We start from the raw sequence: 15032 nt of genomic DNA on the forward strand, positions 1-15032 counted from the left end.
ACCATGTAGGTCCTAAGGATCAAACTCAGGCGCCTCAGTGGCCCACTCCCTGTAGCAAACATTCCTAGTGTAGATGGATCAGTCACAATCCTACTCTCGGGCCGTGAAGTGAAAACTTCTGGTTTCTTTGGAAAGTCAGTTATGTCAAGTGATGTTTTGCTGGGGCACATAGGTGAAAGAATGTTTTCCTGAAGCAGACACAAACTGGAGTTATCACAGAGAAAGGAGCCTCCCTTGAGGAAATGCCTCCATGAGACCCAGCTGTAAGGCATTTTCTCAACTAGTGATCAAGGAGGGAGGACCCGTGCATTGTGGGTGGTGCCGTCCCTGGGCTGGTGGTCTTGGGTTTTATAAGAGAGCAAGCTGAGCAAGCCAGGGGAAGCCAGCCAGTAAGAAACATCCCTCCATGGCCTCTGCATCAGCTCCTGCCTCCTGACCTGCTTGAGTTCCAGTCCTGACTTCCTTTGGTGATGAACAGCAATGTGGAAGTGTGAGCTGAATAAACCCTTTCCTCCCCTACTTGCTTCTTGGTGGTGATGTTTGTGCAGAAATAGAAACCCGGACTAAGACAAGTACCCATAAACTTCCTGGTGGTGTTCCGGCAGTGTCTTGCTGCTTCCTCAGACTTGGGCCAATTGGCAGAGTGAAGTAGAAGTTTCTGGATATGTCAGCTGATATAGACTCATGTGGAGTTTTGCTGAGGCAAGACCCGTGGGGGGACACATGAAATAGGACTTAACGGACAGTGGCGGCTCGCATTGCAACACTTCGTTGGTCTCTCCTCTTGTCTTCACTGACCTCTCCTGCTGACTCGTGCAGATTCGGTGGAGGCCTGGCTGTTTCTGCTGGGTCGTGCCACCACTGCTGATTTGTGTTGCTACCTTGACACTACTGAACTGGACGGCTGGCATCCTGACAATTGAGATTGAAATTTCCCCTGAGGAACGACTTCTAAACAGCAGAGCCTCTTGGCTTCTTCTGGATCGAGCTGACTCGCACTCAACTGCTGCGAGATATCCTGACAACGCAGATTAGATTTGCTCCAAAGAACTATTTCTAAACAGGTCCACTTCTCCTGTATCCTAGTAACCTCCCTTTTCCACTGCCTGTGGTGGGTGATGGGCTAGAAGAGAGGCTAAAGTATTTGAGAACCCTTATTAAAAGTAGGTGTGGGGCTGGAGAGATGGCTTAGCAGTTAAGAGCACTGACTGTTCTTCCAGAGGTCATGAGTTCAAGTCCCAGCAACCACATGGTGGCTCACAGCCATCTGTAATGGGATCTGGTGCCCTCTTCTGGCCTGCATGCATACAAGTTAGTATGCTGTATACATAATAAATTTTTTTTTTTAAAGTAGGTTTTAAAAAATCTGAGCCTACAGGGCCCAATTGCCATTATGTCAGTAAGGTGATGGGCTAGCCTGCTGCTTAGAACTTTGTCATGATGACTGGTGACCCCTTGAGTTATAATGTATAGAAGGAGTATGTGCAGAGCCCAGAGGTGACAATGAGGTAAACATTTGGGGACTGTCTCAGTCACCGCTCTATTGCTCTGAAGAGACACCATGACCAAGGCAATTTATGAAAAAGAAAAAAAAGCCTTTAATTGGGAACTGGCTTACAGTTTCAGAGGTTCAGCCCATTATCATGGTGGGAAGGATGGCATCATGGCCAAGTCAACTCTTTTTTTTTTTTAAACATTTTTTAAAAGATTTATTTATTTATTTATTTATTCATTTATTTAATGTGAGTACACTCTTCCTCTCTTCAGACACACCAGAAGAGGGCATCAGACTTCATTCATTTTGAGACAGGGTCTCTCAATCCACCCCATAGGTCACCAGTATTGCTGGACTTGGTACCCCATTCTCATTCAAAGGCTGCGGGGTGCTGGGAACTGTCCTCTTGCATTTGTAGCAAGCACTTTAACCTCTGAGCCTTCTCCCCAGCCCCCTGCTACCTCCTTTTAATTCAGTCCAGGACCCTAGGCCACAGGGATGGTGCTGCTTCTGTTTGGTTTCCCCCATAGGTGTGGCCAGAGGCCTTCCTCCCTGGTGAAGCCTGTGACTGTGAGGTCAACAGTACACCATCCCAGAAGTAGTGTGGCCTGGTCGCAGTCAAATTTCCATGTCTGGGACCATGCAGCAGCAACGGAACATTCATGCCATAGCAACTGCAATCCCACATGATTTCCATCCTGCCTGGGGACCACGGTGGAGTTTTGATCAAGTCACCAAGCATCGTCAGTTTGGAACTGGGAGTTTTTTCTATTTCAAGGAGACTGTGAGTCCTTCTGGAGGAGCTCAGGAGGCTTGGGGCATGAAGGCCTTCCTCCCAGGACTGATCTCCTGAGCCAAGAGACTGGAAGATGTACTTTCTTTTTTTAAACTTATTTCAGGATCCAAAGAGCCAAATCACCCAGGGTAAACCCCAGGCCTCAGTAAAATGCCTATACCAACTAATGTGGCCCTGTTTAACCTCCAAGTTTGTCTTCCTTAGTCTAATGCCCCCAGAATGCAACTCCGGCATCTGGCAGCTTTGACAGGCTTTGGCGATTCCCTTGAGTGTGTGTACGAGTTCTGAGTAGAACAAGCCCCGAGCTCCTCTCTCTGGGCTGTACTAGACATTGCTATCATCACAGAAGAGAGTCTCCTCTCCTGTGGAAGGCAGGTGATGGACCTGCATCCCGGGTACCTCAGGGCCCCTCTGGATGGGATTTCCTCCAAGCAGAGTCACTGGATGGTTTATAAGCAATGTGAGTCTCGTTTTCTGGAAAGGAGAGTAGAATGGCCGTCATCGTCAGGAAGCTGTTCAGGGTATGCAAAGTTCTAGCCAAATGGCCCCGCTGGTGTCTCAGGCTCTCATCCTTCTTTGTTTGGTTGTTTTTGCTGTGTGTGTGTGCACACACACGTGTCCCTAGAGACAGAAGAGGCAAACAAATACCCTGGAGCTGGTGCTCGTGTGTCTTCTATACGGGGGTCGTGACTTGAACTCTGGTCTCCTGCAAGAACAGGAAGTGCTCTTAACTGCTAAAAGGTATTTGAGAGGCAGAGAAAAGTGGATCTCTTGAGTTTGAGAACAGCCTGGTTTACTGTGTGAGTTCCAGGTCAGCCAAGGCTACACAGAGAAACCCTGTCTTAAAAAAGAAAAGTATTGGGGTTGGGGATTTAGCTCAGTGGTAGAGCGCTTGCCTGGGAAGCGCAAGGCCCTGGGTTCGGTCCCCAGCTCCGAAAAAAAGAACCAAAAAAAAAAAAAAAAAGTATTTCCCCTGTGTTTATGTGTGTGTGTGTGAGTGTGTGTGAGTGTGTGTGAGTGTGTGTGAGTGTGTGTGAGTGTGTGTGAGTGTGTGTGAGTGTGTGTGAGTGTGTGTGAGTGTGTGAGTGTGTGTGAGTGTGTGAGTGTGTGTGAGTGTGTGTGAGTGTGTGAGTGTGTGTGAGTGTGTGAGTGTGTGTGAGTGTGTGTGAGTGTGTGAGTGTGTGTGAGTGTGTGTGTGAGTGTGTGTGAGTGTGTGTGAGTGTGTGTGAGTGTGTATGTATGTTTGAGTGTGTGTGAATGTGTGTGTGTTTGTGTGAGTGTATCATGTATGTGTGTCTTTATCTGTGTGCCACGTGTGTGTTTTCAGTCTGCAGAGGACAGAAGAGGACATTGGATCCTTGAGAGCTGGAGTTCCTGGAGGTTATGAGCCACCTGAGGTAGGCGTGCGGAACAAAACTGGATCTTCCCAAAGAGCAGCCAGCACTCAAGCACTGAGCTATCTCTCCAGTCCACCCCACTTCTTAGCACCCATCTTGCTCAGCACAAAAAGCATAAAATTGTCCTTGATTCTCAGTATTCCGCTGGACCCAGCCCTCTGCCACATCTGCCCTGTGGCTGACCGAGATGGAGCAACCACACCCAGTCTTTGCTGCTACGTTAGTCAACCATAGTTACCAAATGCTACCTGATCTGCTGTCATCTTACCTGCCCTGGCAAGCCACCCCTGGTCAGACAGTGACTGTGGTGCCACAGCTTGTCACAGAAAACCACTGTCCATCAGCCCCTGACAATGATGTCATCAGAACCTTAGTCAAGATGCGTGGACAGCCTGACTGCAGAACATGCCACGGAGACTCTGTTTCCCAAGCAGGCCCTGGGTGGGGATAGAGCTCGCTCCCTCTGTCTCTGTCTCTGTTTGTTGTTATTGTTGTTTGTTTTTGTTTGTTTGTTTGCTGTTTGTGAGGTAAGGTTTCTCTATGTAACAACCCTAACTATCTTGGAAGTCACTATGTAGACCAGGCTGGCCTCGAAGTCCTAGAAATCTGCCTGCCTCTGCCTCCCTTGTGCAGATTAAAATCATCCATTACCATGCATGGCATCAAAGATCACATTCTCAAGAAGTCGAAAAGGGCTTGAGCCAAAAAGGAATCCCTCCAGACCAGAGGATAGATTTGAAGAGACAAAGAAAGTTCAGGAACCTATAAGAGCTAGAGGTTTGAGAAAAATCAGTTCCTGGGACTCAGCATAGCATGTGAGCCCATTCTACAGGCAAGGAAAGTGAGGCAGATGCCTCATGCCTTCTGGCAAACAGGTTCAGAGCACCTGTTGTATGTACATGTACCTGCCCACGTGTGTGCATATGTGCGTGTGTGCACACGCACTGGTGTCGGAGGTAAGGCATCCTCTCCTGAAAGATCCAGCAGGCAGCTGAGGCAGATGCTCGCACAGCCTCGTTTCCATGCCTACAACAGGCCACTCTGCATTCCTGCTCACACTAGAGCCAGATGGAAGGATTATGCGGGAGCCTGCAGAGCCTCTGTGAGCTGAGGCTTCCTTATCAGAGGCTGTGTTGTCCTTTCTCATGCTGTGATGGGATGACTGGCATAAACAGAGGGAAGACTGCCATCGGCCTGGGGCTTCCCAAGTTCAGTCCAGCATGGCGCTGGGGGTGGGCTTGGGGTGGAGTGGAGAGAAATGGAGCAGGATAGCCCGTGTCATGACAGAAAGGAGAGATAAGCCCTCGCTAGGCTTTTCTCCCTTCTTCCAAGTGGACCCTCAACCAATAGGATGGGATTCAGGATGGCTCGCCCCCGCTAGCTCCGTCTCTGGACACGCCCTCACAGACACGCCCAAGTGTACGTCACAATCTAGATGCCACTCCATGCTACCAGAATGGGTTGGGGAGGTGCTTACTTGGTAAAGGGCTTGTCACACAGGCACAAAGATCTGCACCACACCAAAGCCAGGCTGGAAAATCTAATCTCTCTCCGAGCAGCTGTAACTACTGATGATGCGACAGCAAGACTACACCGGGCTTCCCACAGTCCTGTTCTGGGTGCTTTGGAAAATGCACGTGGTTGCTCACATCTGTGATGTTAGCATTTATTCAAAAATGTTTTCTCTGGAGTTGTAGGTTTGTTTTTTTTTTTTTTTTTCTTTTTTCTTTTTATCAGAGCTGGGGACCGAACCCAGGGCCTTGCACTTGCTAGGCAAGCGCTCTACCGCTGAGCTAAATCCCCAACCCCGGAGTTGTAGGTTTTTGCTTGCTGTAACTATAACTATTCCCTCCTGTGCCTCATGGAAGAAAATACAAATGTTTCCAGGGGTAATTGTTATCCTAGGCCTCAAGAGTTACAATGAACTGAAATGGTTTGTTTAAGGGGTTTAGGTTTTTTGTTTTGTTTTCTTTTTGTTTTTTTGTTTTGTTTTGTTTTTGTTTTTGGCTTTTCAAAACAAGGCTTCTGTGTTTTAGCCCTGGCTGTCCCAGAATTCTCTCAGTAGACCAGGCTGGCCTCAAACTCACAGAGATCCACCTGCTTCTGTCTCCTGAGTGCCGGGACTAAAGGTGCCACCATGCCCGGTGCACACAGGGTCTTTGACTGGCCTTGGCCCCCTGTCATCCTGCATGCTATTTACCTATTACTGGGATGGCAAGTGAGTGCCACCATGCCCAGCCTGATTTTATTTTTTTCCCCCACATGAGAGGGAGCTGGGCAATGTGGGTGCTACCTGCCTGTGAGGAGAAGCTGAGGAGGGAGACCCTCTTCAGCTCAGAAGTTCTGGTACAGCCTGGGTAACAAAGCAAGACTATGTCTCAAGAAACAGTAAATGGTTAACAGAAGTGTCTTACATACTTAGCCAGTTAGCTGCCTGCCTCATTTATGAGACAGGGTCTCATATAGCCCAAGCTGTCATCAAACTTGGTATGTATGAGAGGATGGCCTTGAACTACTGATCGTCTTCTCTCCACCACTTGACTCTGGATGTATACCCATGGCTCTTGCTTTCCATAACAACCCTTCCAAAATTTATACAGAAGCTGGTGTGTCTTAGCACAGCTGATCTGGGGGAAAGGTTAGCATTTTCTAGTAAAGTGTGGTATGACATTCAAATACTGTGACCTGAGACACCAAACCAGAAAAATGTCCTAGGCAATGCATGCATAGTGTCCCAGGGAACAGATACAAAAACATTCAAAGCTGGTCTTGCTGGCACACGCCTTGAATCCCAGCACCTAGGATGCAGAGGCAGGTGGAGCTCTGTGAGTTCGAGACCAGCCTGGTCTACAGAGTGAGTTCCAGGACAGCATACTGAGACCTGTCTGGGTGGGAGGAGGGGAGGAGAGAATAAAGAAAAAAAGAATTTAAGAATTGACAGGCACGGGGGGTGGTGGGTGTAGTGGGGGGGGCTGAAGAGATGGTTCAGTGGTTAGAGCACTGATTGCTCTCCCAGAGGTTCTGAGTTCAAATCCCAGCAACCACATGATGGCTCACAACCATCTGTAATGAGATCTGATGCCCTCTTCTGGTGTGTCTGAAGGTTCAGTGGGAAAAGGTAATTGCTGCCTAGCAGAAGGACCTGAGTTGGATCCTGGAAACCACATAGCTGAAAGAGAACTGACTTCCTCACCTTTTCTCTCATGCACACAATTTAAATGTAAAAACAAAGAATTCCAAAACCTATCACTGGTAAAGTGCCTAGACGCATTTCTTTACCAAGTATCTACTTGTGCTTGTAACTCTGTGTGCGCGGGTGTGTGCCTAGGAGTGCAGTGCCCACGAGGTGAGAAGGGGCTGTAGGAGCTGGAGTTACAGGCTGTTGTGAGCAGCTAGGAACTGAGCTCCGGTCCTCTGCAAGAGCAGAACACAGAACAAGCCTTTAACCCCTGAGCCATCTCTCCAGCCCCAGTGGGGTGCTTTATTGAAAGAAATTTCTGTTTGTGAATGTGAGCGCACACGTTGAGGTCAGAGGAGAGCTTTAGGAAGTGTGTTCTCCCCTCCCACAGTGCTGACCAGGGTCTCTGTTTCTGCTGCATGGTTTACTCCAGGCTAACAGTCCTGATGGCTTCTAGCAAATTCTCTGGTCTCACCATAGCAGTCCAGACACATCTACTTATTTATTTATTAATTTATTTTTATTAATTAATTTAATTATTTATTTACTTTTGTGGATTCTGGACACCAAACGCAGGTCTTCCATTTTGTGTGGCAAAGGCAGAGCCATCTTCTCGTCAGCTCTGAATTGGCTTTATGATCACACGGGGGAGTATTAAGCGGCAATGAAAAAAGCTAAACTACTCTTCCCAAACACGCAGACTGATGGGAGGTTAGCACAGAGCAAAAAAAGCAAAACCCAAAAGCATATCTGGGATGACTTATTTACATAAAGTTTGCAACCAGGAAAATCTAAATTATTCGGTAGAGCCTGGTTGTTCTACGAAGACCCACGAAACTGTAACGGCAGGTAGAGATTACCGTCGTAAAGACTACAAGAATGATTCCCCTTAGGAGGAACTGAGGCATGTGACAGAGACACAGGGACACCCTGCTGCCCGCAATCTGCCCTGCTCTGAGCTGGGTGGTCCATGCAAGACAGGTGTCTGTTTCATGACTACACAGTATATCATATGTTTCTGTCTTGTGCACCTTTCTCTACCTGAGTTATATTTCACAGTCACCTTTTTAAATGTCTCTTTGGATACAAGTGCTTACTCTGTAGCCCGATCTCAAAGTCCTTCCTCCACATCTTAGACGCTGGGATTACAGGCGTGCACCACCACACAGCACTAAACTAGTGCTCACTTTGTCTTCTGCGTTAGCTTCTTTTCGGTTGCTGTCATTAAACACCACAGCCCAATGCAACTTATGGAAGAAAGAGTTTATTTGGGCATACGGTTCTGTGGGGACAGGAGTCCATCATGGCGGGTGGGGAGGCATGGCACCAAGGGGTGGGCAGGTCAACAGGAGCAGGAAGCTGCTTCAGACACAAGCATTGCAGCGGACAGGAAGTAGAGTGAGCTGATAAACACTGAAAGCCCGCCCCCAGTGACATACTTCCTCCAATAAGGTCCCACCTCCTAAAGGCTTCACAACCTTCCCAAACAGCACCCACTGAGAACCAAGTGCTTAAACATTTGAGTCTATGGAGGACTGTTCTTATTCGGATTATAAACTTTTCCAATTATTCCCTTAAAAGACCAGACTCTTTTTTTTTTTAAACTTTTCCTCTCCCATTTTTTTTTTATTTTCTCTTTTTTTGAGTATTTATTTATTATGTATACATCATACAGCTTTCTGCCTGCATGTACGCCTGCAGGCCAGAAGAGGGCATCGGATCTCAATACGGATGGTTGTGAGCCACCATGTGGTTGCTGGGAATTGAACTCAGGACCTCTGGAAGAGCAGACAGCGCTCTTAACCTCTGAGCCATCTCTCCAGTCCCCAAAAGACCAGACTATTAACAAATGTTACAGGTCTGTTCCTCACACTCAAGATGCTATACTGTTTGTTTGTTTGTTTGTTTGTTTGTTTGTTTGTTTGTTTGTTTGTTTGAGGCTATCCTGGGACTTACTATATAGCCCAGGCTGACCTCCATCTCATGACAATCTTCCAACTTTAGCCTTCTGAGTGCTGGAATTATGGACATACACTACCATGCAGAAATAATATCCTTTACTAATATAGTAAACTAACACCAGGCATATGATCTCAACACTCAGAAATAGAAGCAGAAGGATTTCAAGTTCGAGGCTCTCCTGGACTTCATAGCAAGGCAAGTTTTCCTGAGTACTGTGAACCACCAGCAAAACGATCTAACCCAGAGGCCAGGGTTCATGGGGACCATAGTTTGAAGTTGCTTGGTCAGAAGTGGCTACGGCAATCCACCTGCTGGCATCTGCAGGGAAAAACCTGTGAGGACACGCCCTGAACCTAGGACTGTCACTACCTGTGGGTGGGTCGAGTCAGAATTGGATTGAATTAAAGGACGGGTAGCTGGTGTCTGCTCGGGAAATAGCAGGTCTGTCTTGCTTTGCCTTGTTAATGTAGGGCAACGGGGACTGGAGAGATGGCCCAAGCTAACAGCCCTTGCTCCTCAGGCAGAGGACCTGGGTAAAGTTGCCAGGTCCAATGTGGTGGCTCAGAACTGTCTGCAACTCCAGTTCAAGACCTGACCACCTTCTTCTAGTCCCTGAGGGTACTTAAGACATCTGGTCCCATATCCCATACATATGCAAACACTAATATACATTTTTAAAAGAATCATTTAATATAATACACACACACACACACACACACACACACACACACACACACACACAGAGTCACTGTCTTCAGACACACCAGGAGAGGGCATCAGATCCCATTACAGATGGTTGTGAGCCACCATGTAGTTGCTGGGAATTGAACTCAGGACCTCTGGAAGAGCAGTCAGTGCTCTTAACCACTGAGCCATCTCTCCACCTGCCTCCCCCCCCCCCCCCATGCATATTTAAAAATAAAAATCAGCTGCTTCAGTCTGGGAGGAGTTGCACATGCCTGTAATTCTAGCACATAGGGGGTTAGTGACAAACAGATCTCTGAGAGTCCGTGTCCAGCCCTGGTCTACAGAGTTGTAGAGGGTCAGAGGTCCCTGCACTCACAATTAAGCACAAGGAAAACCAGGAAGGTTAAACACGCAGGCTGGCCTCTCCAGAGGAAGGAGATGGGAAAAGGTGGAGTTTATAACCTGGTGAGCTTTGCTATCTGTAGGACCAGGCTTCACCCAAACGCCCCAGAATTATGTTTGTTTAGCCCAGACCCCCGTCCCCCAAAGACCTTGAGCATTGTTCCTCAGTCCATAAAGCCATCTTTAGGAGAGATGCCTCTTATGTTTTCCAGCAGCCTGAGTGACTTCTGCGTTGTCTCAGGGCCAGGCCACTCCTGCCTCCCAAGGGCCCAATGTTTACCTCAGTCATTCTCCCTAGACCCTTATCTTGGGCATCGTTTCTACGTCAACAGAACCCATCTTTATGGAAGAAGCCGTCTGTACTTTGTAAAGAGTTTCAACGTAAACACATCTTAAGCTTTGTTGTACGCACGGGACTGAGTTAATTGTCAGCACAAAACTTCTTTCCAAAATTGGGCTGGACTTAAATGCGGCTAAATTAAACCACCTGGTGTCAGACTCCAGGAGTCTGAGCTGAACTGAGATTCATTCTTGCCGCCCCCCTCCATTGTTTTGCTGCCGGCCATGGTACTTACTGGGCTGGGAGGGGGGCTGAGAGGGAGGGTGATCACACACAGTGATTACAAGGCCAGCCAGGGGATACACAGTGAGCCCTTTTCTCAAAAATACAAAACTAAGAGAATAAAAAGCAAAACACAGGACACTGGGACAAACACGCCCAGAGCCATCTGCCTCTCACTTCTTCCTGCATCCAGAGGGGAAAGCCTCCCTGAGGCTGAGACATCGTCGCCAATTTTGTCCTAAAAACAAAGAACAGATGATTGGTTACTACAGATGCCTCCCGATTTTTTAATTCCTTACTTATTTATTTGAGACAAGGTCTTACTGTACATCAGTGGCTGACCTGGAACTTAATATATAGACCAGGCTGGCCTTGAACTCACCAAGATCCTCCTGCCTCTGCCTCCTGAGTCCTGAGACTGAAGGTGTGCACCACTACACCCAGCTCTATTTACTTACTTTTGACATGAAGGGCCTAGGGGCTTTGGCCAGCCTTTCACCCACCCGCCTTTGGTCAAGGCTGGGCCAGGCTCCATTCTGCACCCACAGGAACACTCTTGAGTAGAAAATTCTCAGAATGTACTGACTGATGCTTGCTAGCCAATAGATTTAAAGGATTTTGGGCTTTTTTATAAAAATATTTATTTATTTATTTTATGTGAGTTACGCTGTCACTGTGTTCAAACACACCAGAAGAGGGCATCAGATCCCATTACAGATGGTTGTGAGCCACCATGTGGTTGCTGGGAATTGAACTCAGGATCTCTGGAAGAGCAGTCAGTGCTCTTAACCACTGAGCCACCTCTCCAGCCCCCCAGATTTAAAGGTTAATATGCGGGGCTGGGGATTTAGCTCAGTGGTAGAGTGCTTACCTAGGAAGCACAAGGCCCTGGGTTCGGTCCCCAGCTCCGAAAAAAAGAACCAAAAAAAAAAAAAAAAAAAAGGTTAATATGCATAGCTGAGGTAACCTGTGCCCCTTTTTAGTATAAAAACTGCCATTCAGGGTGGCCTTCTAGTTACTCTCCTGGAGGGACTGGCTGAGGGTCGACCTTCTGATGGGCCAGAAAATAAGCCTCTTGCTTTTGCATCTATCTGCTTCTCTGTGTCTCACTCAGGCGGCGTCTTGAAGTAAGTACCACTGACCGGGGTGGGGGGGGGGGTGTTTCACAGACACAGGTTTGAATTGTAACTCTCTTGCGGCCATCGATGGCTCTGTTCTTCTGATCCTCCTGCCCCCTTCTCCCCAGCACTGGGATACCAGGAATACATCAGCACACCCAGTTTTATGAAATACTAGAGATCAAACCCAGGGCTTCAGACGTGCTAGGCAGGCACTCTACAACTGAGCTACATCCAGACCCGGTTCCTAGCTCCTTGGGAGCCTCTTGTCAAAGGCTGTAGTACTTTGGCGAGCTGTCACGTGGGGCAAGCCTTCTCTCCTACCCAATCCTGCCCATCCAGCCCATCCACCAAGCATCTTCCTCCTTCCCTTCTTCCCAGGCACAGCCCTAGGCAAGAGCAGAATGCAGCAGGGCTGCTGGGAGCCTGGCACAGGCCCCCCACTGCCCTGCCTGCGTCCCTGGAGACCTCCTTCTCTCTTTACTCTCAGGGAGACAGGCTGTAGGAGCATAGCAATTGCTTAGGGCTGGGACTGGTTGCTTCGGGGGTGGGCGGAGGGGGGGAGCATCTGTTCACAGGCTGTGGGGAGGCACAGAGCTGTCTGAGAAATGACCTCTGAAGGCTCATCCTGGGTTGCTTGGCAACTAGCAAGCAGGGATTAGTGGTTTCCTGTCCCTCCAGGGGGGCAGCGTTTGAACTCAGCTTTCCCCGGAGAAGGGAATGAGGGCAAGGTGAGATGAAGAGCCCAAGACCACCTGTGTAGCTGGTACTCGAATTGCTTGACATCACACACGCAGCGCTCCCGTACTCCAGCCCTCCAGGCCATTCTCCTGAAGAGCACCGGACACGGTTCTGTGAAGACCCCTGCCTCAGATTGGGATCCGATGGCAGCTAGCGCTTTTGCCTCTGAGTTCCAGAAGGCACGGGAAGATGAGGCGGATCCTGCTGAGCTGTGTGTGCCTGTGCGCCTGCTCCAGGTCTCCAGCCCTAATCAATTAGGCCAGAAGAGCTGAGTATAAGGCGCACAGGGCGGGGGCGGGGCAGCGGGAGGCTGCAGAAAGGACTCTAGGGAATGAGTCACCTGCTCAGAGACTCCCCTGAGCTTCCTTCTCATCCTTATGTCCTCTTGACGCAGAGGCTGCCAGGCGCACCTGACTTTGTCCCAAGGTCAAACAGCACTCCGATCTTACAGACCCAGCTACTGCACCCGGTTTCCCGTCCCTCCTGGGGCCACCAAGAAACCGGTGGGTTTAATCTTTAATCTCAGAATTTAGGAGGTCAGAGCTACTCTCGGCTATTAGCTTAAGGCCAACCTGTGTGATATGAGAGCCTACTGCATCTCTTTCTGACAAGTATTGTTTGAACAGACCACCTCTCCGTTTAAAGGTCTAAGAATAAGGTTGGGTGTGGCGGCACAAGCCTTTAACTCCAGCAAACAGGAGGCAGAGACAGGCAGAGCTCTGTGAGATTGAGGCTAGCCTGGTCTACATGGTGAGACACTATCTCAAAAAGCAGAATTCAGCCCAGGAAGATATGTCAATAATACAAACATTAGGGACCCTCTCTGCCCTGTTCCTGAATGGTCCCTATTTGCCCTGTGCCACATGGTCCACAATGGCGGCTCCGGCTTCAGCTCCAGGATCCCACTTCACCCAACAGGGAAGAGAGGGAAGGAGGAACCGTGAATCTTCTGCTCAAGAGAAATTAACAAATTACACTTTGCCTTATGCTCCATCTGCCAGAACCTGGTCATTTCATCCAGATCGACTGCAAGGGAAGAGTGACATGGTGTGTGTGTGTGTGTGTGTGTGTGTGTGTGTGTGTGTGTGTGTGATGTATGTGGGGAGTATGATGTATGTGTGGGTGTGGTGTGGTGTGTATGTGTGGTGTATGTGTGTGTGTAGGGGGTGGGGAGTATATGTGTGAGTGCGGTATATATGTGTCGTGTGTGGTATGGTGTGTATATGTGTGTGTGTTTATGGTGGGGGTTATGTGTGGTGTGTATTTGTGTGTGTGTGTGTGATGTATGTAGGGGGTATGGTGTATGTGTGGGTGTGGTGTGGTGTGTATGTGTGTATGGTGGAGGGTATGTGTGGTGTATGTGTGTCTGTGTGGTGGGTCTGTGTGGTGTGTCTGTATGTTGTGTATGTGTGTATGGTGGAAGGTATGTGGTATATGTGTGTGGTGTGTCTTTGTTGTGTGTCTGTGTGGTGTGTCTTTGTGATGTGTCTGTGTGGTGTGTCTTTGTGGTGTGTCTGTGTGGTGTGTCTTTGTGGTGTGTCTGTGTGGTGTGTCTTTGTGATGTGTCTGTGTGGTGTGTCTGTGTGGTGTGTCTGTGTGGTGTGTCTGTGTGGTGTATGTGTGGTGTATGTGTGTGGTGTGTCTTTGTGATGTGTCTGTGTGATGTGTCTGTGTGGTGTGTCTGTGTGTGTTTGCAAAGGATGATTTCCAGTAGAGAAAGCATTCGAAGTTGCTGAAACAGAGAGAGGAAAAGGTGGAATCCAGAGAATCCAAATCAGATGCAGAGAGAACACGCGGCCCCTGAGTTCAGTTCTCCCAAGGACCAGCGAGGCAGGCCATACTGCTAGACTACAGACTCCCATACCTCACAAAAGGGTGAAAGGTCACCCTTGCAGTCAGGTGTTAGGGCAGGTCTGTGAGCCCAGCACAGCCCTGGCTACTTCCTGAAGCCCTGACTCAGAAGAACAAATGAAGGAGCTAGGGACGGGGCTCAGTCAATGGAGTGCTGACTTGTATGAGCTCAAAGACCTGAGTTAGGATCCCCAGTACCCACATAAAAAGCAGAGCACGTCTGTAATCCCAGTGCAGAGAAGACAGATGGATTCCTGGGGTCTGCTGGGCAGTTAGCCTAGGCAGATCAGTGACCTCAGGTCCATTGACAGAGTCATTAAGAAAGACACCTTGGGGCTGGAGAGATGGCTCAGCGGTTAAGAGCACTGACTGCTCTTCCAGAGGTCCTGAGTTCAAATCCCAGCAACTACACAGTGGCTCACAACCATCTGTAATGGGGTCTGATGCCCTCTTCTGGTGTGTCTGAAGAGAGAAACAATGTACTGACATATTCTTAAAAATAGTCACCTTGGGGCTGGGGATTTAGCTCAGTGGTAGAGCGCTTACCTAGGAAGCACAAAGCCCTGGGTTCGGTCCCCAGCTCAAAAAAAAAAAAATAGTCACCTTGCCTTGACCTCCACCCTCCATATGTATGTACACATACTTACACATGTATGCATACACACAGCTCACACATACAAAGATAAAGATGCACAGAAGGTTCAGGCCTTGCTACAAGTGTGAGGGCTGGCAGCGGCAGAGCTGAACATCAAAGCTATACATTTTAGGTGCCATGATTAGCTACCCAACACTCCAGATTCATGCTGCTCTACCCAAGGAGGTCTGTGGAGACCCAGGATCTTA

At 48.6% G+C, this 15032-nt stretch overlaps 1 long non-coding RNA gene across 1 annotated transcript; it reads right to left on the minus strand.

Moving 5' to 3' along the window:
- Positions 1-1679: 1679 nt before the first annotated feature.
- LOC134487001 (uncharacterized) lies at positions 1680-5053 on the minus strand. The gene is made up of 2 exons (XR_010066665.1): positions 4594-5053; positions 1680-2997 (listed from the first exon to the last, which is right to left on the minus strand). It is a non-coding gene; the product is annotated as an uncharacterized LOC134487001 (long non-coding RNA).
- Positions 5054-15032: the final 9979 nt, after the last annotated feature.

The sequence above is a fragment of the Rattus norvegicus genome, chromosome 5 (assembly GCF_036323735.1).
Source record: "Rattus norvegicus strain BN/NHsdMcwi chromosome 5, GRCr8, whole genome shotgun sequence".
Classification (NCBI taxonomy): Eukaryota; Metazoa; Chordata; class Mammalia; order Rodentia; family Muridae; genus Rattus; species Rattus norvegicus.